Raw genomic sequence first — 25940 nt, forward strand, 5'->3', positions numbered from 1 at the left:
GGATGGTAGTAAATATATTGGATGGTGATCCTAATAGGACTAGAATCTTCACTCATAGGCATTATTAAATCTTTTACTCTTGGGATTAAAAGTTTTCTCAGTCAAGGGGTGCCTCGATGGCTCAGTCAATTAAGCTTTGGACTCTTAATTTTGGCTTATGTCATGATCTCAGGTTCTGAGGTCGAGCCCTGTGTCTGGCTACCTGCACTGGGCATGGAAGCCTGCTTCGATTCTCTTTCCTCCTCCCCTCTGCTCCACCCCTTCCACCACCAAGCATACATGGATGCAGGTGCGGGTGCGTGCTCTCTCGCAAAAAAAAAAAAAATTATCTTAGTCAAGTGGCCCCTGTCACTGCATGTGGATGATTTTTCTTTCAATTATGGGGATACTCAGGGGTAAAAGCCATCCTGAACTATTTTTGCTGTCTGGAGAAAACTATATGGATATTAAAATGTTGGATCATCTGAGGAAAATGAATTTTGACCTCTCTGTTCTTTTCATACTGATCTCTCTCTCATTAAAACTTTTGGTTGAGGTGGAGAAAATCTAGTATCAGATCGAAGCTCTCTTCCACTTGGACTACTGTGGACTGTTTCCATTCTGAGTTCCTTGTGTGTATCTTTTAATCAGGGCTTAGTGAGGCCATTTGTGCTACTGGGTAACTGCTTTTTAAAGAAGTTTTATTTATTTATTTGAGAGAGCAGAGTGAGAGAGAGCACACATGAGCAGGGGTAAGGGGCAGAAGGAGAGGGAGAAGCAGACTCCTCACTGAGCAGGGAGCCCAATGCAGGGCTCCAACCCAGGACTCTGGGATCATGACCTGAGCCAAAGGCAGATGCTTAACCCCCTGAGCCACCCAGGTGCCCCTACTGGTCACCTTCTTGTTGTTCATATGTCTGTGGACACTCTTGTTTGCTGGACAGGGAGTTTTTGAGGGAGACTTTCTTTTTCACTTCTCATCCCCAGCTGTCTCCCAGATGCCTGGCCCAATAAATCAGTGGATGCCAACTGAGCCTGGTTCATGTAAGCAGCATCTGCCATGGGCCATGTCAGCATTCCTTTCTCCACATTTAACATCCATGCCAGTCTAGGACCTGACAGTGAACCAGGAGACCTGGCAATTGGTAAGTAACTCAGATAAACTGAAAGAACTCCAGAGCCAGAGGGAAACTTGAAAATATGTGGACTTAAGTTTTTATCTTGCAACTGAGCAAAAGGAGACCCAGAGGGGTAAAGAGCATTACCTGATTCAACACAGCTGGTCAGCAGGGAACCTGGGGCTAAACCTCATGTCACTTAGCTTCCAGCCCAGGCTCCTCCTCCCTTGTCACCATGTTTCCCCAGCTCAGAGGGATGTGTGCCTTCCCTTTATACTAGCACAGAAAGTTTCCACACTATGAAGTACCACCATGCCATCTCCAGGAAGGGGAGCTTGCTGACACCTTGTCTTAGGAGAGCTCATTTTTCAGACTTACAGCTCTTGGCATAAACAACCTGGGGCCTACGGGGGATGTTTCTTACAAGGAGCTGCAATGCAGTGATTGTTCACTCTGAGAGCTCTGACTCACCCCTTTCTCAGCCCCTGGGCTTATTTTAGCCCCACTTTCTGGAGGAGGAAATGAGAACATGATCCTGTGGGAAGAGCCCAGGGGCCTCCAGTTCTCACTGGAGGCTTCTGGCAGCAACTTGCAGCTCCAGCTTCATTAGAAATCCGAAGCCAGAGGCTCCTATAGAATTAGGGCTGCTAGCCTGGCCAGGTTACAGTGCACCTGCTTTAAGAAAATCTGGCATCCGGAAATGAGAATTAGGCAAAAGGGATGAATTTGAAGCTGATTATTGACCTAGCAAGGAGCTTCTTTCCTTTCTTCATTAGATGTGGAACAGTAGAATGAGCAAGGCTGTTGGGAGTCCCTGCTTCCATTAATGAGCTATAAAACCTTGAGTTTGGGATTAACCTTTCTGAGATTGGGAAATTGGGGGTGTGCAGGGGAGGAACCTTGAGCTGGGTCTTGAAAGACAAGTAGGGAGGAGGAGAGGGAGTTAGAGCTGGGGGATGGGTACACACAAATTCCCAGAGGTGTGAAAGTACAGGGAGTCGTCTGGACCATCTGCAGCAAAGGAAGAGAACCTGGATAGGCAGAGTCTGGAGCAGTCTCCTCCCTCTTCCCCAACATAGCATGCATATTCCTGCCCATACACTTTTCCTTAAATCAACCCCCTTACCTAAATGCTTTCTCTGTTCTCTCCAATTACCAAATCCTACCATCCAAAGCTTAGTTGGGTCACTTCTCAGGGCCTCACATGACCAAAATCAAGGTGTCGACCAGGCTGTGTTCCTTCTTGGATACTCTGGAGAAATAATTCACTTCCAAACTCATTGAAGTTGGTCAAAATCAGCTCCTTGTGGTCGTAAGCCTGGGGTTTTCTTTGTCAAGGGCTTCCTAGAGATCCCCCATGTTCCTTGCCAATTGGCCTCCATGGGCTGTTTACAGCATGGCTGTTGCTTCTTCTTCCAGGCCAGAAGGAACATATCTCTCTCACTTCATCCTCAATGACCAAGTGAAGAAAACTTTCTGCTTTTGTTTGTTTTGTTTGCTTCGCCATGTGGTTTATTATTATTTTTTTAGTAATGCACATTATAAGCGAATACACATTATATATTTATATAGATTTCAATTTGAAAATTACAGATTATATATATATATACACACTAATTGTCATATTCAGTGATTTGTTTCTAAAAAGGTTATAGTAATTCCTATTACCATTAGCAATGTTTGAGAGTATGCAACTCCCCATATCCATACTCACAATTGAAGAGAGGAGGGCGGGGGGTGGGGGTGAATGGGTGACGGGCACGGAGGGGGACACTTGACGGATGAGCACTGGGTGTTATTCTGTATGTTGGTAAATTGAACACCAATAAAAATTAATTTATTTAAAAAAAAAGAATTTTAAATGTTTTGTTTGGAGAAAAGTGACTGTAGTATTTTAATATGCATTTGTTTTACTGAGAAATTTATCATTTTCACATGTTTCTCGGTTATTTGCACTTATTTAAATTTCCTGTTTATCTTTTTTATTCATTTTTCCTTTGGGTTATTTATCTTTTCTTGTCCATTTGTTACAGCTCATTTTTCTACTGTAGATATTAATCACTGAGGTATCATTATGTGACCATTTTTTTCAACTTATCTTTGGTTTTATGACATCAAATATATCTACATGTCGTTAATAACTTCTGGGTTTCCAAACTTGGTTAAGATCTCCCCTGCCTGATATTATACACAGTCTCTTAGATTATACTGTAGAACAATTTTATTATTACTACACTTATGCGTGTAATATATCTAGAAGGTCTCTTTCGATGTTTTAAGGGCAGGATCCAATTTTACTTTCTTCCACTTGGATAGCCAGTTGTCAGCACCATCTATTAAGTTACCCACACTTTTTCGTTTGGTAAAATCACTTTAGTCAAATACTAAATTATCATATATGTTAGGACCTACTTTAGGATTCTACATTCTGTTCTACTGACTGATAAGTGAGTCCATAGCTATGTCAGTGTCATATTTGTGAGAACCCTCTGTTTTCAAAGTGCCCACTTGAATAGGTCAAGCTCCCCTTGAGCTATCCCCCTTTCTTAAAATCAACAACCATGTAACACAACCTAACTACAGGAGTAAAATCTAGCATGTTCATAGTCCTGGACATAATGTAGGGTGTGCACTCCAGGAGCAGGAATCTTAGGGAACATTTTAGAATTCTGTCCATCATACCCTCCATGCTCTTTTCTATGGAGGAAGGAGTTTTGCTTTCAGGTCAGTTTCTGAGCTCTCTGCTGTAACCCAAGAACTGGACAGATTTCCACCTAGAAGCAGTGAGAGCTACAGCCACACTTTCTCTCCCAGCAGGTGGCAAGATATGGAGAAGGCTAGGAGTATATGCTTTCTGAAAGGAAGTGGGCCTATGAACATCAAGACTGGAGGAGGAGGATGTCAGAGGAAACAGCTGACGAGTGAGGGATGGGCAGGTGGGAGAGGCAAGTTCTGGGCCTTACTACATGAGTGGGAAACAGGAAGAAGCAGGTAGGGAAGAATCATGGGCTTGGTTTCAGGTAAAGATTTGATGGGAAGATGAGAATGAGGAAAGGAATCAGGAGTAACAGGGAAAAAAGATCCTAAGAAGCACTGCTCTGAGTCACAAATTATATCCTCTAAGACACTTATTAAGAGAAGCCAGTACAGGGGAGCCTGGGTGTCTCATTTGGTTAAGTGTCTGCCTTCTGCTTGGGTCATGGTCCCAGGATCCTGAGATATAGGCCTGTATCGGGGTCCCTGCTCAGCTGGAATTTTGCTTCTCTCCCTGCCTCTGTGCACCCCCTCCCACTCATGCTCTCTCTCTCTCTCTCAAATAAAATCTTTCTTTTTTTAAAAGAGAAGCCAGTAAACCATAGATTTGCTTTTAATAATGTTAATACTGGACTGTCTTTCCTTGACTAGGTCTGTGCAGAGACTGGGTCTGGTGACATATCTTTCAATTGCGTATGTAGGAACTGTATCTTACTGTTTAAGCTACAAGCTGGGTTGCCCTATAATGTCAACAAAAATACCAAGCTGCAGAGTACAAGAGAGGCATAGATTTTCATAGAATGTGCCATCTTTTTCTTATTAAACAAAGTACATATATCTCATTCCCAAAGACCTATACTGATGCCAGACATCTGCAATTCCACCTAGGAGCCCTTTTAAGTAATGATCATCACTGTGCTTCCTAGTCCCTAGTATAGGGTAGATACATGAGAAAATATGCCTTGCAATAAAATTTATTTGATTAATAAATATAATCATTAACACTTACAAGATACTTCCAAAGTATCAGACATTATAAAATATTATTCTATCTGGATGATAGAAACTATGGCACAGAGAGGTTAAGTAACTTGCTCAAGTTCACACAGCTAGTAGATTCTAAAGCCAGGAATTAAAAAAAAAAAAAAAAAGCCAGGAATTTAACATAGGCATTCTGATTCTTTAATCCATGCACTTGTATAAGCCATGAACTTCTAGTAAGGGACAAAGGGATTAATATATTATGTGTCCTTTTTTACCTTGAAGAAAGAAAGAAGACCCAGGATGGGTGTGGAAGGAGTTAATGCAGAAGCCTCCTGGGCACCATCTCTTTCCTACGAGTACTGGAGAACATGCCCTGACTTCTTAGTCTCTGCTACTAAAGGGTGGCTGGTGAACCATCAGTGTCAGCATCACCAGGGAGCTTAGTGGAAATGCATATTCTTAGGTGCCACCTCCAGACCTAATGAATCAAAATCTGCTTCTTAAAAAGACCCCCTTGGTGATCTCTATGCACATTCAAGTCTGAGCAGCATATGGCTTGAGCCACATTACCTAGGCCCATGCAGCAGCTTAAACTTCCTGCTGTGATGGGAAAGTCCTATATCTGCACTGTCCAATAAAGTAAGCGCTAGCCACATACAGCTAGCATGACTAAACCAGTGAATTTTTCATTTTATGTAATTTTAATAAGTTTAGATTTAAATAGCCACACATGGCTAGTGGCTACCTTTGTGAGCAGCAAAGATTCTAGATTTGTTGTTTCCCCTAGGTTTATTTCCCTATGATCCAATAACCCTTTGTGAAGTCTTATTTAAAGAGCTTTGTCTTGAAACAGCCATGTTAGGGAATATAGTGGAGGATTTTGTGTCTCCTCTTGGCTTGGGTCAGAGCATTAAAGGAGGCCAGGAATCATAGCACAGAAGGAATTCCATGGTCTGACTGACCTTGTTGCCTGCCTGACACACCTATGTGCTTCTTCAGCTGTCTGTGCATTCCACGCTCACATAGGTAATATCATCTTCTGGTTACTTACCTGTATTAGCTGCCAAACACAAGCTCTCTGAAAACAACAGCCAAAGCCTGATTAATAAGAGAAAAATACACAAATTTTATTCATATGTGGAGCATGCATACACACAGAAGAAATCCAGTGATGAGTAACTCAAAGGGGTGATTAGAACTTGGACTTACATAGCATCTTTTTTTATGATTGTATTTATTTATTCATGAGACACACAGAGAGACAGATACATAGGCAGAGGGAGAAGCAGGATCCCTGGAGGGAACCTGATATGGGACTCAATTGCAGGACCCTGGGATCATGACCTGAGCCAAAGGCAGATGCTCAACCACTGAGCCATCCAAGTGCCCTATCTTTTTTTTTTTTAACTTAAATTTAATTAGCCAACATAAAGTATGTACTTAGTTTCAGATGTAGTGCTCAATGATTTATCAGTTGGGCATAACACCCAGTGCTCATCACATCACGTGCCCTCCTTAATGCCCATCACCATTTTCTCTTATTAATCTGTCTTTGGTCAGTTTAATATACAAGTCTTCAGCAGGGCCTCCTAGAAAACATAGAGAGTAGAAGAGAAAAGTTTTCTTCCTCCCCTACATGTATCAGATGGAAATAAGTGGTACAGAGAAAAATAAGCATGAAAGGTAGATAGGAGTGTAAAAGAGGAGGGTGGTGATTTAAAACAAAAAAAAATACACTTAAAGGGTTTCATGTACCTAGTTATTTATTAATAGCTACCATATGATTGAGTTTGCCACTATATACCATGAGCATTTGAAGCACTTGACAAACATTATGTCATGTAATTTTTATAGTAACTGACAGAGTGGTGGTATTCTTTCAGGTGAAGAAACAGACAATCAGAACAAGTGCATCCACCTTCCTCTCACCTGACCTAAACGCTTGATTTTTGAGTTTGCTATTCAAAAGATATGAAAAGATCTTCTAGGAGCCACTGGAGCTCCTAATGCTAAAATTCAAAGAAAATGAGTTAATTCTCTTGGATAAAAGTGTCTTTAGAGGCCATTAAGACACAGTACTCTGTGCTGACTTATGCTATTCTTGGGGAAAAAATCGAATTAAATTTGATTATCTATTTGCTGCCCCCTTCCTCCATATTAATAGTCTAATATGCATGATAAGTGTTGTATGTGCACCGTGGGGCTGTTTACAGCAATTGGTGAAGTGTTTAACATGCTAAAGAAATGAACTGTTGGTAAAGAGGGCTCCAGAGACAGAAGAGTAAGAGATAGATAGATGGGATGTCTGATAATCCTGGTGTTCTGGAACGAGGATAAATGAAACAGTTTTTTTCTGGTTCTCCTCAAAACTCACTGATCGCTCTCATTTTCTTTTTTCTTTTTTTTAATTTTTATTTATTTATGATAGTCACAGAGAGAGAGAGAGAGGCAGAGACACAGGCAGAGGGAGAAGCAGGATCCATGCACTGGGAGCCCGACGTGGGATTTGATCCTGGGTCTCCAGGATCGCGCCCTGGGCCAAAGGCAGGCGCTAAACCGCTGCGCCACCCAGGGATCCCTCGCTCTCATTTTCTTTCACTATTATTTCTTTCTTTGCTGTGGATGTTCCCGAGGTTTATCTCTGGCTATCCATTCCTCCAATGCTGCACTGTCTCCATTGGGCCTTCTCATCTACCCAGTGTCTCAGGAGGCAAGGAGAGGAGCCTCAGATGAGAAGCATCAAGAACCCAAGACCACCCAAGGTGATATTTAAACATATACCCTTCCATACCCTTCCCTTTCCTTCCTTCCCATTTCCTTTCTTTTCCTGTAGGAAATCCAGAGATTCCAAAATCATTAAGAGAATTCTTTGGGGGTGCCCTAGCCTTGCCCAGAACAGAACTAGAATAATTTGGCTCCAGAAAAAGAACTGTGATCTGAATATGGCGAGTCACCCCCACTGCATGGACTCATATACATTCAAAACCCTGCAGAACAGCCAGGAGGCTGCAAACCACATGAATCCAAAAGCCTCTGGAGAGTTCCTTGGGCATGCTCTGGCCTTGCCTGGCACAGGTTCTAAAACTGTGTCCTCTGAATCTGGATGGACTGGTAAAATTTCATAAATAAGTGACTGATTGACAGCATGCTGCTACCATCTAGAAAAAGAAACATGCCTGGAATAAAGCAACATACAGAAGGAAGCAGAGCAAAGAGAAAGAGAGGCCAGATAATGTAGCATCACTGGGACTCTTGATCCAGCCATGCTTGAAGCAAGACTATCCCAGGACTTTCCAGTGATATTCTTAATAGAATTCAAACCTCCACCTTTTTTCTGTTTTGTTTTAATGTGGCTTGAATTGAACTTTCTATTCATTACCATCAAACGAATTCTAACAAAATTTCCATCTATGTGTAGACGACCTCCAACTGGACACCTACCTATGTCTCTTTCTGGAGCTTCAGACCTGGTATTCAGTGACAAACTTATCTGGATACTTCTCTGGAAATCCTTACAACTGAACATGGCACCATCTGAACCTGCCATCCCTTCTCCCCTACTTTTGTCCCGACCCATGATCTACTTCTATGTCAGTCTTTATTATCCCAGCTCCCAATCACCTACTTTCCCCTTTTCATTCCCCGCACACAACCATTCATTCATTGAGCTGTCCTCCAAAATAGTTTTGAGTTCCTTCTCTCTTCAATTCTACTCGTAGTTCCTTGAGTCAGCCTACCATCACCTCTTAGCAAAACTTCTGAGTTGGTCCCCATTTTCTGTTTTTTTCCTGAGTGTAGCCTACAATCATCCTACTGTGTAGATATAAAACTGTCTCTCTGCCCTCACCCTACCACTCTAAAAGTCTTCCATGTTAAAAAAAAATAAAATAAAATAAAAGTCTTCCATGTTACCCCATAACTCTCAGGATGAATTTCAAATCCTTTAGCATGGCATCTAAAGTCACTTATAGCCTTCCCAGTCTCCATCCCTAGTCACTGTGCCCACTTTCCCCTCCATGTTCTATGGTTTTATTGTTCCCAGAATATTCCATACAAACTGACACCTTTGTGCTTTTGCACAGGTAAAACTGCACCTGCTATCAGTACCTTTCTCTCTGCAGCCATCTCTGACCACATCTCTGAATCTCTGAGTCAGAATTAATTGCTCCTTGTGTACTCCCTAAAGCACTATATATGAAACTTCGTTAATGAAACTTTTCCCACTGTGTTATAATTAATTTCTGTCCTATGTTTATCTCTTTCACTAGACTTCTGAGAGTTCTGTGAGCAATTGAACAAGAAGGACTTATCCACTTTTGTATTCATGAACTTAACATAGTGTCAGACTTAATAGATGCTGAATAAAAAATACTGACTTAAATTGAAATTGAAGGTGTCATTGACACCATCTCTCAGCTTACATATTTCATGTTCCCTATTCACAAACAGTCCTCATTTATTTGCTGGTCTTTGTATTAGGACATACACATTTTTTTTAAAGATTTTATTTATTTATTTGAGAGACAGAGGGTGAGTGAGAGCAAGTGAGAACACAAGTGGGGGGAGGGACAAAGGGAGAGGGAGAGCAGACCCCCTGCTGAGCAGGGAGCCAGACCTGGGGCTCCATCCCAAGACTCCCGGATCATGACGTGAGCTGAAGGCAGACGCTTAATCAACTGAGCCACCCAGGCGTCCCAACATCTACACCTATTTGAAAAGTTGTAATGTGCTATACATATAGGGCAGAAACATAACTTACTAAGCAAAACAAACAAAAAAAGACATTGATCAGCTGAGTATTATTTGGTCATTTTATTTGGCCTCTGCCAGAGCAGGAGGAGGAATACTGAACAATATTTAGTTCCTATCCTACCTCTATCACTAGCTGTAGCGAATTGTAAAGAGAAACACAAATCTTCCTATCACTATATTCTTGTCCTTTTGTAAAGTGACCTTGAAGCTCCTCCCATCAAAAGGTGGGTGCTAGGGCAGCCCCCTGGCGCGGCGGTTTAGCGCCGCCTGCAGCCCAGGGCGTGAACCTGGAGACCCAGATCGAGTCCCACGTCAGGCTCTCTGTATGGTGCCTGCTTCTCCCTCTGCCTGTGTCTCTGCCTCTCTCTCTCTCTCTCTCTCTGAATAAATAAAATAAAATCTTAAAAAAAAAGGTGGGTTCTATTTCCTGACTCCCTGAATATGACTTTGTAATTTGCATTGTCCAATGAGATCGTGGTAAATACCATGCAGGCACAGGTTGTAAAACACTTGAACATTAGTTCTTCCTTGTGGTTCTTAGAAATTCTGCTACATGAATAAGCCCAGATTAGTCTACTGGAGACATAGCCCAATCATCTGCACCACCCCAGCTAACAACCAGCACCACCTGAATGAGGGTATCCTAAAACAACCAATTCACAGCTGCAGGAATGAGCCCAAGCAATACCAGCAGAAGAACTGCCCAAGGATCTCAAGTTACATTGCCAACCTGCAGGAATATCAGCTTGTAAATGAGTGTTATCTTAAACCACTAATTATTACGATGGCTATTATGCAGCAAACACTAACTGATACACTAGCTATGTGACTTGAGGAAGATGTTACTCTCTAGGCCTGAAATTCTTTATAAATTAAAGGGGATAGCATCACCATCCTGGCTCACAGGACTGTTATGAGGGTCAGTTGAAATATGATTGTAAAATCCCTTTCTAAGTGAGGATCAATTTATAGGTATGGCATTTTGGGGGATATATTTAATCAATATACATATTCAGCACTGCTTCAGGCTCTCTTTACAGTTGATGCAAAGTGTACACGGTCTTAGACCAAGTATTCCCAGAAGCCAAAGCCAGCTTTTTATTTTATTTGCTCAATAGTATACACAGTGTGAAGAAAGAGACTCATTAATAAGTGAGTGTGGCACTATGATGAGATTCAGGATATCTGAAGTTACTGGACCCCAAGGGCATTTTTGAACCGTAGGGACTGTCCAGAAGGAAAGCAGGGTCTGCCATCTTTCAGAGTCCCAAGTAAGTATTGTAAAGACTACCAAGAGCCACAAGAACAAGTATCAATATTCAAATGCTTTTCAACCAAGTGCTTGCATCGTATTTGCTACTGTCTCATATGGTCAAGGCTATGTTCAACATAAATCATGTGGTCAAGGCTATGTTCAAGGAGCATATGGTCTCTACCTCTTGATGGGAGGAACTGAAAGGTCACCTTGCATAAGAGTGAGAATACTAGGATAGGAAGATTGTGCATCAAAATACATTTTGAATACCAAATAACTAATAAATTATTTCTGTGTCCAATATCTCAGCAACCTAAAGACTGGGTGTCATCCCCATCTCACAAGTGAAGAAATAAAACACAGAGAATAAGGGTGGGAAGTGGGGACTTGCTTCAAAAGATCCTACAGGTCTATACTCTGTGTAGATGCAGAGAGTAAAACCCTCACTACTGTGGAATGGGAACAGGACCCTGTGATCCTCAGGTAATGGGGGTCCCAGCTGGATGCTAACACCGCTGGACTTACTGCCAGGGAGGTCCTGAATTAGTCATGAGCACTCTGGCATCAGAAACCCTGGTAGGTGTATTTAAAGCTATTTAAAGTTCTTACTCGGGGTTAGCTCAGGATTGTAAAAGATACAGGTACTTTATGGGGAGGAAATGAGGGCTGAAGCCACATCTTATTCTCCTCTGAAACCTCAGCACCTAGCATAGGACTAGCATAGATGAGGGCACACAGTGAATGAGTGTATATTGAGATAACTTATTCTTCCTTTTACTTGTCATTTATGCATTCACCATTTAATGAGCATTTTTATGTACCTCTTATATGCCAGGCAATGTCAGTACATAAATATATAAAAACTAGTGTTCTCAGTAGAATTGTGTCTCCCAAATAAGATATTTTTAAGTCCCAACCCTCCCCAACCTGCAAATGTGACCTTATTTGGAAACAGGGTCTTTGCAGATATAATGAAATTAAAATGAGGCCATATTGTCAGATTATATGGACCCTAATCCTGTGACTGCTATCTTAGAAGAGAAAGGAGAGGGAGACTTGCCTAGAGTCACAGGGAAGAAGGTCATGTGACAACAGAGGCAGAGATTGGAGGGATGTATCTGCAAACCAAGGAATGCCAAGGATTGCCAGCAATCACCAGGAGCTAGGAAGAGGCAAGGAAAGATCTTTCTCTAGAGCCTTCAGTGGGAGCATAGCTCTGCAGACACCCTGATTTTAGACTTCAAGCCTCCAGATCTGTGATAGAACACACTTCTGTTGTTTTAAGTCAGTATGTGGTACTTTTATGGTAGCCCTAGAAAAGTACTATACTCTGTCCATTCATACTCTAGTGGAGGAGACATGAAGAGATCACTGTAATAGAACACATCAATTATAATGCAATGGAGCTATGTGCTAAGTGTTTTAAGAGCATGGGGGAGGGAGTAATAAAACTTTTCCTGAAGGAACCAGTAAGTCCTCATAAATAAAATGATATTTGAAAAGGATCTTTAAAAATGGATGAGAATTCATTAAGCAAAAAACAAAACAACACAAAAAACAAAACTAAAGAAGGTTATTTCAGGCAGGGTTGGCAGCATATACAGAGGATATTGGAGGCTGGGACTTGAACAGTATTTTTAAGGGATTGAAAATAATTTTAAAACCACAACTAATGGGGCACTGGGTGGCTCAATCATTTAAGTATCCAACTCTTGATTTCAGGTCAGGTCATGATCTCAGGGTTGTGAGATCGAGCCCTGCATCTGGCTCTGCACTGAGCATGGAGCCTGCTTGAGATTCTCTCTCTCTCTTCTCTCCCTCTATTTCTCCTCCCTCTTTGTGCATATGTACATTCTCTCTCACTCTTTCTCTAAAAAAATATGAAGAAGAAAAAGAAAGAAAAGAAAAGAAAGAAAAGAAAAGAAAAAAAAAAGAAAAGAAAAAAAAAAGAAAAGAAAAAGACCACAGCTAAGGGGAGGCTGGTTATAAGGTAGGGAAGTTCCAATGAAACAAGAAAGTGAAGTAGGCAGGAGCCTCTTGATTGCCAGGAGAGCCATTGAGAGTAATGTCATAATCAGAGCACAGGGAGAACAGGGGTTGAGACTGGAGACAGGGCCCTAGATAGGAGATTGCTAAGTACAACAGTCCAAGCAAGAGATGAGGAGCTCTCAACCAGAATGGCAGAGAGAAGGGCTCAATTTGGCTAAATAACCAGTCCTCATATTGGTCCTGATATGCTGCAGCCTTTTTCCCAACTCCCCACCTCCCACAGCAGAATGGCTACAGCCCTTCAGGGACAGTGTCTGCCCTTATCCCTCAGCCTCAGATGGGCAGTGAAAGTCATATTCATTGCAGAGCTGTGTCCATGATGAGAAAGACAGTTCTAGTGACACCCTTTCTGCCATATTACAAGGAAAGAGCCCGCTCTCCTAGATTTAGAGTAAAGGCACATTTTGTTACAAGGTTAGGCAGCCAGAATGTAGGGGAATCACTTCATCTACTCCTTCCCATAGTATTTGCCCATGACCTCCTGAATAACTCCCTAAATCACCTCTACAGCCTCTAAGGAGCTGGACATTGGACCAATGAAACTTCTTCACTGTATTTTTAAATTTGCTGAAGGAAATAAAACCCCTATAGACTCTGCATATCTCCTGTTAAGGGATTAGAAGAAAAGCATAAAGAGTATTTCTGCTAGGGACTTAGGAGGTTGTATTTTATGAGATCAGGCTCTGGGAATAAAATGTTACAGAGGATGTGGGGAGGGAAGAGTTGTCAGAAGTACAGAAGAGATTTTCAATAATCAACTTCAAACCCTTAAAGATTCCAGGCAACTATAAACTCATCAAACTACTAAATTTTTGCAACACATCTCTATCTTCACTTCACAATAGAGAAACAAAGGTTTAGAGAGACTAAACTATTCTCCAGAGCCACACAACTATCAGACTAAACTATTCTCCAGAGCCACACAACTATCAAGGGGCAGTGCTGGGATCTGAACCCATGCCAATCGGTTTCAAAGTCTTCCTCCTTCATTATATGACCATCAGGATGCAGGCCAACACCCAGTCCAAAGATGGGATGTCTCTGTTCTGATCTTCTCCAGCCAGGCACATCCGGGCTGCCTTCTGGCCATAAAGTAAATAGAGCTGGAGCAGAGTCAGAGGAGAAAGAGCAGAAATTGCATATATTTGTCATACAAGAAATGACAGCAGGAACTGGATATTGGCTTGCGGAAGAGAAAACTCTAGGGATGTGGCAGCTGTCTTCAAATATTTGAAGGGCTGTCATGAGGAAGAAAAATTAGACTTATAGTCTGAACGGCCTTCAGGGGGTAGAAATAAAGGTGATGGATGGCAGTGACAGGCAGTCAGATATCAGCTTGATGAAAGAGAGACTCTTCCACCAGGCAAAACTAGAAAGATGGGTTACCTTGGGAAAATGAGAGCACTCTGTCACCAGGGTATCCAAGAAAAGGCAAGATAAGATGACTCTATGCTGGCAATGCTGTGGAAGGAATTCACAGATTGGTGAGCAAGAAAACTCCATTCCCTTAAAGGTCTCTGATAGCTCAGAGAATCCAATTTTGAAGTCTATTTATACTCTCAATGCCTGAACTGATTTGGAATCACTATGCAATTAGTAATACTAGGCCACAGTCTTCACAGTGTCCTACAAGGCCCTATGTGCTGTGGCCCCACCTCTGTCACTCCACTCCAGACACATTAGCCTCTTTACTGTGCTTTGAATAGACCAAGTACACTACCTCCTCAGGACCTTTCCAGTGGCTGTTCCATTTCCTATCATACTCTTCTTCCAAATAACTCTGTGCTTATTTCCCTGGCCTCCTTCAATTCATTTGCCCAAAAATCCTATTCTCAATGAGACCCAATCTGAGAATTTTGTTTAAAATTATTCCCCACCTCTGTATCTGACAGTTCTAATTTCCTCTAGTCTGTTCAATTTTTTTTTCATAGTGCCATAATTTTCTAACATCCTGAGGATTTTACTTATTATGCTACTATTTATTGCCCATCTCCCTTTACTAGAATGCAAGCTCCAGGGAGGTAGGATTTTTTTTTTTACTATTTTGTTTACAGTTGACCCCCCAAGCACAAAAATAATGTCTGACACAAAGTAAGTGATTAATAAATATTTTTGGAATGATTGAGTGAATGAGATTTTCCTTTCATTCTCACTTTCTGCTTCTTGGGAGGAGATTCTTTGGTAAGCCTAACTAAAGAGGCAGAAATTACTTAACAAGATAACACAGCTAAATTAAGCTATGAAATATGGTCAAAGTCAGCAGGAAGATTAAATAGATATTCTCTCCTGCAGAAAATGAAAGACTTATTGCCGCTTCCAATGATGAGCTGGAGCTTAAGGACTTGTGATTTCTTAAGTTAGAACCAGGACACTGTGTGTCAGACAGAAGGATTAGGGGGGAGGTAGATGGAGAGAAATCATAAAAAGAAGGAAATTCCTGGAAAAGACAGTCTCTTCAATAAATGGTATTGGGAAAACTGGATAGTTACTTGCAAAAGAATGAAACTGGAAACTGGACCACTTTCTTATACTATATACAAAAATAATTTCAATGGATTAAAGACTTAAATGTGGGACCCAAACCATAAAACTTCTAGAAGAAAACATAGGCAGTAATCTCTTTGACATTGGCCTTAGCAGCATTTTTCGAGACAGGTCTCCATGGGCAAGGGAAACAAAAGCAAAATTAAACTATCGAGAGTACACCAAAATAAAAAGCTTTTGCACAGCAAAGGAAAAGGAAACTTTTGTTTTGTCAACAAAACAAAAACACAGTGTACTAATTGGAAGAGGATATTTGCAAATAACATATCCAATAAGGGTTAATATCCAAAATATGTAAAGAACTTATACAACTCAACACTCAAAAAATGGATAATCTGACTAAAATGGGCAGAGAATCTGAAAAGACATTTTTCTGAAGCAGATACTCAGATGTCCAAAAGACACATGAAAAGGTGCTCATCAGGGAAATGAAAATCAAAACCACAATATAAGAAATAGTGAAAAGGATTGTAAGGGAAAGGAGGAAAAATGAGTGGGAAAAATTAGAGAGGGTGACAAAACATGGGAGACTCCTAACTCTGGGAAACGAACAAAGAGTAGTGGAAGGGGAGGTGGGTGGGGAGATAGGGTAGCTGGGTGACGAGCACTGAGGAAGGCACTTGATGGGATGAGCACCGGGTTTTATTCCATACATTGGCAAATAGAACTCCAATTAAAAAAAATATACAAAAAAAAAGTACAATGAGACATCACCTCTCACCTGTCAAAATGGCTAAAATTAAAAGGACAAGAAAAATCAAGGGTTGGCAAGGATGTGGAGAAAAAAGAACCCTTGTGGACTGTTGGTGGGAATATAAATTGGTAAAAACACTATGGAAAACAATATGGAGGTTCCTCAAAAAATTAAAAATAGAAATATTTTATGATGCAGTAATCCCACTACTGGGTATTTACACAAAGAAAACAAAAAATACTAATTTGAAAAGATAGATGCACCCCTATGTTTATTGCAGCATTATTCATAATAGGTAAGTTATGGGAGCAGCCTGAGTGTCCATCAATAGATGAGTAGATAAAAATCTGGTATATTTACACAATGGAATATTAACCATAAAAAGAATGAAATCTTGCCATTTGTAACAACATGGATGGACCTAGAGGGTATTATGCTAAGTGAAATAAGTCAGAGGAAAACAAATACCATATGATTTCACTTATACATGGAACCTAAAAAGCAAAACAAATGAATAAACAAACCAATCAAAAAAACGGACCCTTAAACATAGAGAATAAACTGGTGGTTGCCAGAGGTAAGGTAAGTAGAGGGATGGGTGAAACAGATAAAGGGGAATAAAAGGCACAAAGTTCCAATTACAGAACAAATAATTCATGGACATGAAGAGTACAGCATAGGGTATATAGTCATTAATATTGTAATAATGTTGTAGGGTGACGGTGACTACACTTACTGTGGTGAGCACTGAGTAATGCACGGAATTGTTTAATCAATATGTTGTACACCTAAAACTAATATGACATTGTATGTTCATTATACTTCAATAAAAAAAGAAAAGGGGGGTACCTGGGTGGCTCAGTTGGTTAAGCATTCAACTCTTGATTCTGCTTAGGTCATTATCTCAGGGTCATGAGATTGAGCCCCGTGTCAGGCTCCACACTCAGCTTGGAGTCTGAGTCTGCTTGAGATGTTCTCCTCTCCCTCTCCCTTTACCCTTCTCCCCACTTGCACTCTAAATAAATAAATAAATAAAATCTTACAGAAAAAAAAAGAAGGAAATTCCTAGGTGTTCATCCACAGTACATTCAGCATGGATGATAATCATCATTAACCATTTACTGAGAGCTTACCTAGTATTCTTTAAAACAATTTATAAGGGTTATCTCACTCTTTTATCAACTCTAGGAGTTAGGCCCTGTTATATATTATCCCCAAGCTATAGATGACAAAAATGAGCCATGGCAAGTTAGTTAATGTGCCCAAAGTCATACAGCTGCTAAATCCTAAATCCTAAATCCTGAATCTTAAATCCCTTGGCAGCTGAGCTGGGTAGTCCTGCTTACCACGACATGGATACTTTCTGATTGGTGTGGCAATCAGCCTGAGACAGATTTCCCACTGGCAATGACAAGACAAAAACACTAACATTTGGACAGCATTTTAAAACTTATAAATAGAAATATTTTTATTTGATCCTCACAGCAAATATGTGAAGTATTGTAAGCAGTCTATTTTTCTTTTTTAAATAGGCTCCATGCCCAGTGTGGAGCCCAGCATGGGGCTCAAACTCATATCCTTGAGATGGAGACCTGAGCTGAGATCAAGAGTCAGATACTTAAATGAGAGCCACCCAGGTACCCCAATAAGCAGTCTTTTTTAAGGAGGAGAAAGCTAGCACACCCAGCTAATGACCTACAGAGTAAAGATTACAACCCTAGTCATTTGGCCTAAGCTAAGGTCTGTTGATTTTCTCCATCATACCATGCTGCCCTCATGGTTCAACTACTCCAACCTCTAGAATCCCCAGTAGTCTACTAAAATTTGGACATTGTCTCTATACCATTGATCTTAGATTAGAGAGGAGTTGAAAATGATGCAATTATGTTTAGGTCTCAGTTTCCAGGGTTCAAATGTAAAGTTGGAGAAAGATATATACCTGAGTCAGCTAATTCTAAAGATGGTTGTTGACTGCATACAGTGTGTTCAGTCTGTGCTGTCCAGTTCAGTAGCCTCTGGTCACATGTGATTTTTGAGCAGTTGATACTAATGTGCTAATGTCACTGAGGAATTAAAATTTTAATATTATTTGATTTTTACTACTTTAAATTTTAATTTAAAAATGGAAACAATATAAAATACTTTCTATTAAACATAGATTTGTTTCAGTAAAAGAATACTTCACTTTAGCTTTTGCATTGCCTAACACAGTACTGTTGTATAGTAATGTAGTTATCGGGTAAATGGATTGTTTCCACTAACACACATAAACATATCACTGGTCTAGTTAAGGCTGATGGATAGATTCAGTTTGAATGATTTTTTTCTATACATGCAATATTGTAATGTTTCTTAGAATATTTTATGCTGACAGCTCCAGCTACTGTGATAATTATGTGAATTTTAATCAATAATTAAATTGAAGTATTTGCTACTATTTTAATGATAATACCATTAGATAGATTTATTTATTATTTATTTATTTATTTATTTATTTATTTATTTATTTATTTTTATTGGAGTTCCATTTGCCAACATATAGCATAACACCCAGTGCTCATCCCATCAAGTGCCCCCCTCAGTGCCCATCACCCAGTCACCCCACCCCCTGCCCACCTCCTTTCTACCACCCCTTGTTCGTTTCCCAGAGTTAGGAGTCTCTCATGTTCTGTCTCCCTTTCTGATATTTCCCACTCATTTTTTTCTCCTTTTTCCTTTATTCCCTTCACTATTTTTTATATTCCCCAAATGAATGAATGGTTTTTTAATATAAAGAATAAGTATGGAGAAATTTTAAAATTTCAAAACAAAAAGCAGACTAGTGATAAAGAATTAAGTGGAAATGCAAAAGCTAATACTATGATCAGAATAGAAAAGAAAATAGGAGATTGGAAAAAACTTTTACAGGGAATGGCAATTGCAGTTTATTGTAACAGAATAAAACAAGGAAGCTCTCTGTTTTATTAATAAAAGATAGTAGACAATATTAGGAACACTTGCAGCAATATGGTTAATTTGATAAGATGTTTCTTTTCAATAGTAAAAAAATAATTGACTAAATCACCTAATATCAGAATTAAGCATTAACCAAAAAATTTTAAAGATTTTTAACAGAATCTGAGCTTGTAATTATGGCAAGCCATGCAAGACAAATTATTTTTTTTAAGATTTATTTATTTATTTATTTATTTATCTATTTATCTGAGAGAGAGTGAGAGTGCTAGTGCATGCAGAGGGAGGGGCAGAGGGAGAGGAAGATAATTTCAAGCAGACTCCCATGGAGAACAGGGTTCAATCTCATGACCCTGAGATCATGACCCGAGCCTGAAACCAAGAGTTGGACCCTTAACTGACTCAGCCACACAGGTGCCTCATATACAATACATATAAAATACAAATTCTTACATACACAGAACCATTTTTTAGAGTAAAATGAATTGTTATTGCATTTATGAATTTTTTTTAGAAAATTATGAGGAAAATACTAAAAATGAAACTTTTACGAAAGTGGAAGATCTTCAATTAACACACCAAACAATTGCTGACAGACTGTAAGATCTTTCTAACAATAGCAAAGATCAATTAATCCAGATTTGAAAATTTCAAGTATTTTTTTAGCTTTTAATGGTTGGTAAATATATACTGCCTAATTAATACCCTGTGTACATGTTGTCTCAAATGTATAATAAATGTTGTAATTTGTATATGTAAATGTAAATGTTCAAATTTATAATAAATACATAACTTAAAACATCAAACTTGTGGCATATTTTTAAACCTTTTATATCTGTCAAAGAAGAATTTACTTAGATGTAAAATGAAGTTCTTATCATGGATGATGCTCTAGCTAAAGATTTAAAAAATAATTTTGATTTTTTTTGGAATTTTGAACAAGAAACTGATACTTTAATTTTTTTCACTGTATGATTTATGTTGAAAATATTTGGACTGGGGATCCCTGGGTGGCTCAGTAGTTTAGCACCTGCCTTCGGCCCAGGGCATGATCCTGGAGTCCCAGGATTGAATCCCACATCAGGCTCCCTGCATGGAGCCTGCTTCTCCCTCTGCCTGTGCTTCTGCTTCTCTCTCTCTCTCTCTCTATGTCTCTCATGAATAAATAAATAAAATCTTAAAAAAAAGAAAGAAAATATTTGGACTAAGGTTATGAAGCATGCTCTATAATAAAGTGTTATGTTTGTAGTTGTTAAATTCTTTAATATATATATATATATATATATATATATATATATATGTAAATGTTGTGAATCATTGCCAGTTTACAGATCTGTTGAACAAAACAGAAGAGCAATGAAGTCAATGATCTGTTGGGGGTTTTTGCCAGTACTTATCAGTTGAGCTTTTTTATATAAAAATTTACTGTATTATTAACTCTAATTCAAGATTTTCTTGAAACAAAATTCAGTAAGTCAAAGACAAAAAAATGTCAGTGTGATACAATATCATACTACAAAAGAACAGGGGAAATTTGAAGTTTCATGGAAAAGAAAAGCTTACTTGTGACCCAGCAAAACCAGTGTGAGAATTTGCTGAAATTAAAAATTCCATTACAGAAAACAACAATAATTTTGTGCCTTTTTCTAATGGGAATCAATATGCAGAAAATTGTCAGTGCAATTAACAAAATTATGTACTTTGGCTGCAAAAATGACAAGAGAAATTTGAAGGGTTTTTTTTTGTTGTTGTTACTGGTAAATTTAGAACTGCTTTTCAATTTACACAATATCTTTTGAATCCACTGCTAACACTGAGTTGACAGAGGAGTTGGTGGATCTATTGTGCACATAGTTTTGAAATGGATATGTTTTAGCTTGAAAGTCAAATTAATTGTACTAAAGATAATGAGTCACTTTTTGTTGATGTGGATTTGAATATTAAAGGAAATGACATATTTTTTAAAAATATTTATTTGTTTGAGAGAGAGAGAAAGAAGAGAGAGAATGTGAGCAGGGCAGGGGCAGAGGGAGAGGGAGAGAGAAGCCTTAAGCAGACTCCCCACTGAGTGTGGAGCCTTATGTGGGGCCTGATCCCAGGACCGTGAAATTCGGAACTGAGCTGAAATCAAGAGTCAGACATTTAACCAACTGAGACCCCCAGGTACCCTGGAAAATTATATATATATATATATTTTAGTTTTCTTTTATATTTTTAAAATACATATATATATATATTTTTTATTGAAGTTCAATTTGCCAACATACAGTATGACACCCAGTGCTCATCCCGTCAAGTGCCCCCCTCAGTGCCCATCACCCAGTTACCCCATCCTCCACCCCCCGCCTCCCCTTCCACTATCCCTTGTCCATTTCCCAGAGTTAGGAGTCTTTCATGTTTTGTCACCTCCTCTAATTTTACTCACTCATTTTCCCTCCTTTCCCCTATAATCCCTGGTTTCACTCATACGGGGAATATAAGAAATACTGAAAGGAAAATGATATTTTTGAATTTATATCAGTTTTTTAGAAAACTTTTAAGAATATTTGGAACGGTTTGAGCATGTGGTTATACTTTTTTGAGAATAAATTTTGTAAAATCTAAACATAGATCAAGTATTTCTGATGAAAATGTAGTTTCTGTGTTGACATGGCTGTAAGCACAAAATACTCACCAGATTCTGAAGATTTAATGTGATAAACAGAATGTGAAATAGCTCGTTTATTATTTTCTACACCAATTATGTGTTGAAATGGTAATGTTTTGAATATATTGGGTAAAGAAAAACAATTATGAAAATGAATTTCATCTGTTTCTTTTTACTTTTTAATGTGGCTACTAGTAAATTTTAAATTACATATGTGGCTTGCATTATATTTCTGTTGGAAAATGCTGAATTAGGCAACGAGGATATAGAGGTAAGACCTAGTTCCTTCCCTTAAAAAGAAAATGAAGCACAGATAATGAAGCACATGGTAAAACAATATGGAAGCTAAGTGATAGAATCCAAAAGATGTGGAAGAAGTAACAGGGAGAGTACCTAATTAGATTGAGGAAAATAAGGAAGACTTCTTGGATGAGGTGATAACTGGATATGACCTTTAAAAGAGGACTAAGGGGACGCCTGGGTGGCTCAGCACTTCAGTGTCTGCCTTCAGCTCAGGGCATGATCTGGACCCTGCTTCTCCCTCCGTCTATGTCTCTGCCTCTCTCTCTCTCTCTGTGTCTCTCATGAATAAATTTAAAAAAAAAATAAAAGAGGACTAAGGATTATATAAATGAAAAAAAAATGGCTTTCCAATGGAGTATTTATTATAGGCCAAGGCCTGAAGGGGTAAAATAGCATATTCATGTGGGGAATGAAAAGCAATATGGCTTCTGAGCGTGTAAAATATGAGAATATGGCCAGAGATCAGGCTAGAGAGGTCTGTTGGATCACCATGGGCCTAGTAGAGCATGCTTGGATTGGAACTTATTTTGCAGATGAATGGTACACTTTGCCAGTAAATTATGTAAACTCTAGTTCCAATAGGTTTTTTTCTTTCCTAATCTGTTTCATTGGGGAGGAGTGGGCACGCTGTTCATTTTCACTGGGGGGTTGAATATCATCAGCTGCAGGAAGCTTCCCTGCACCTCCCTCTTTTTTTTTTTTTTTTAAGACTTTATTTATTTATTCATGGTGGGGTGTGGCACAGAGACACAGGCAGAGGGAGAAGCAGGCTCCATGCAGGGAGCCCTTCGTGGGACTTGATCCAGGGTCTCCAGGATCCTGCCCTGGGCTGAAGGCAGCGCTAAACCGCTGAGCCACCTGGGCTGCCCGAGAGATGAGCTCTTATTGGGCAGGTGGTTTCATGTTAGTAGATTCAGACTATCCTCATATAACATATTTCTAACTCACATGGCTGATATTTTGGAGTCTGAAGCCTTACATTTCAGCATTTACTTATTCCACTGATCACTCTCTGATATAATACATATTTGTTTGAGGTTCAGGTTTCCCCCTTGGAATGTAAGTTTCATGAGGCAGAGAGATTCTGTCTTGTTCATGACTGTTTCCCTAGCACCTATAACAGAGCCTTTCAAACAGTAGGTATTCCTTAAAGAGTTTTGAATATATAGCACATTAGATAAGATGGTGGTACCTACTGGCAGCATGTCATATTGCAACCTAGCTCTACTGCTTCTGTAGATACTTGTATAAGACACTAAAGAAGCCAAATTCCACCAACAGGGCGTTATTATTTCTGAATGATGCTGACTTAACTGGCTCAAAAAATTAACTACAGCAAAAAAAAAAAATTAACTACAGCAAGTGGAAAAGTCAAGGGAGGAAAATGCATATCTAGAGAAATGAGGCAGCCTCGTGTAGTGAAAGAAAAAAGACTTTAGACATAGATTGTCAGGTTTCAACTCTCAGCTCAGGCTTTTACTCGCTGTGTGACACTGTGCAAAGAAACTCACATAGCTGAGCTCAATTTCTTCATCCTGTAAAATGGGTAATAAAAGCAACAGTGTTTTGGCATTGGAAATAACATATTGAAAGTGTGTTCTATAAAGGATAGCTAGTAATAGCTTCAATAGAAGACTGTAAGAGGGAAGAAAATGGAGTGAATGATTTGCTTTTCTGTTACCAACTATTCCACCTTCATTTTGGTCTGGGAGGACCCTTCCAATCATTCTCATGCCCTTGCCTTTTCAGAGAAGTTAGTTTCTTTGCTCATCACATTAGAGGCTATTTCCTGGCCCTGTGTGGTGAGTGAATAAGAAGATGCATAGATTGTTCAGGCTGATGAGACCAGAAACCTCTCTCAGGAGGTTTTTCAGGCACTAGAAATCAATATCTATTGTCAAGCAGCTTCAAAGTGATTATCTCGAAATGAATGGTCATGCTTCCTTTTTAGGTCACCATCCTCCTCTTATTCAAAGGGTTGGCTGTAATACATTAGGTTCCTAATTAAGAAAGATGATGCTCAGCAAATGACTTTTTTTTGAGCAGAATACTAAACCACTGGACAGTCTTGGAGCAGGTCTTCTGGCTTCCACACAGAGACAACATATGTGGATAGAGTTGGTGCTGCCTTAATTGGTAGTGGTGTAGGGATTATATTTCACTGCTCTGCTGGGAGTAATAAAGACTGACGTTATAATCAGTGTGACAGTAAAGGAATGGAAACAGAATCTGAGCTGCTCTGCTATTCAACTAGAGCTGGTTGAAAAGGAAATGGATACTGCCCCAGTTGGTTGAAAATACAGATCCTCCACCTAATAATAAAAATACCCTCGGTAGAATGAAACTGGAGCCTACATCTAATGATAATAATAATATTTCTGTAGTGAAGCCAACCTTGATTGAAATTCTTGGTCTTTCCTTTACTACCTGTTTAGCCTACGGTATATTGCTTAGCCTCCCCAATACTTGGTTTCATCATTTATAAAATAAGACTTTGAAAAATGTGTTAAATAAAGCTATCACAACTGGCAAAGTTTGTGGCACAGAGAAAGCTTGCCAACAATGTCAGTTTCTTTCTCCCTTCGCTTTCCCTATGTACTGTTCAAAGTGTCTTTTTAAGAATTCAAATTCAAGGGATGCCTGGGTGGCTCAGTGGTTGAGCATCTGCCTTTGGCTTAGGGCGTGATCCTGAAGTCCCATTGAGTCCCACGTCAGGCTCCCCTGGGGGAGTCTGCTTCTCCCTCTGCCTTTCTGTGTCTCTCATGAATAAATAAATAATCTTTAAAAAAAGAAGATAAGGGATCCCTGGGTGGCGCAGCAGTTTGGCGCCTGCCTTTGGCCCAGGGCGCGATCCTGGAGACCCGGGATCGAATCCCACATCGGGCTCCCGGTGCATGGAGCCTGCTTCTCCCTCTGCCTGTGTCTCTGCCTCTCTCTCTCTCTCTGTGACTATCATAAGTAAATAAAAAAATTTAAAAAAAAGAAGATAAAAATTTAAATTCAATTAGCCAACACACAGTACATCATTAGTTTCAGATGTAGAATTCAGTTCCTTGCATACAACACCCATTGCTCATCAAAACATCTTTATATTTTCTACAACTTCCCAACCTGTGGCCTGGATGGACATGACAGCTGGGGTCTGTAGAACTCCTGATATTATATGTAAAATGTTCTATGAGTTTTGTCTTTTCTGGTGAGCATGTCTGTGGTTTTCAGCAGATTCCCAAGGGGGTTTTTAACCCCAAAACACAGTGTAAAGTCACTGGTCCATATCTTTCTTCTATGGTCTGGTTTCTGCCTCTCTCTGCACCTTCATTACCTACAATTTTCCTCCTCATTCATTATACTCAAGCTATTCTAACCCTTTCTCTGTTCTTCAAGCATGCCACACTCATTCCTACCTCAGAGCCTTTTGCTTGCAATTCTCTCTGCTCCCTAGATGTTCACATGATAAACTCAGCTCAAATATTACTGCTTGAGATGGTCCTTCCCTGATCTCCCAATCTAAAGAACTCCCTACTCTGTCCCATTCTATCATATGTATCATTAGTCTATGCAGGAAGGATATAGACTGCTGCATAGACTGGGGGGTTTAAATGAAAGACACTTATTTCTCACAGTTCCAGAAGCTGAGAAGTCCAAGATCAGGGTGCTGGATGATTCAGTTTCTGGTAAGAACTCATGGGTTGCTGATGGCTGCCTTCTCACTGTGTCCTCACATGGTGAAGAGTAATCACTCTTTTTCTCTTCTTGTAAAGCCACTAATCCCACCATGAGGAACCCAGCCTCATGACCTAATCTAACCCTAATTATTTCCCAAAGGCCCCAACACCAAATACTATCACACTGAGGGTTAGGGCTTCAATATATGAATTTTAGGGGGACATAATCCAGACCATATCAGTA

The 25940-nt window shown here is 39.6% G+C and overlaps 1 long non-coding RNA gene across 1 annotated transcript in view; it reads right to left on the bottom strand.

The window, feature by feature from the left end:
• Positions 1-5899: 5899 nt before the first annotated feature.
• Positions 5900-25940, bottom strand: part of LOC129511532 (uncharacterized) — a 41001-nt gene continuing 20960 nt past the window's right edge. The window contains exon 3 of the long non-coding RNA XR_008664857.1: positions 5900-5933. This is a non-coding gene — a long non-coding RNA (uncharacterized LOC129511532). The remainder of the gene's footprint in view (positions 5934-25940) is intronic.

Source organism: Nyctereutes procyonoides, unplaced genomic scaffold (genome assembly GCF_905146905.1).
Source record: "Nyctereutes procyonoides isolate TBG_1078 unplaced genomic scaffold, NYPRO_anot_genome, whole genome shotgun sequence".
NCBI classification, from domain to species: domain Eukaryota; kingdom Metazoa; phylum Chordata; class Mammalia; order Carnivora; family Canidae; genus Nyctereutes; species Nyctereutes procyonoides.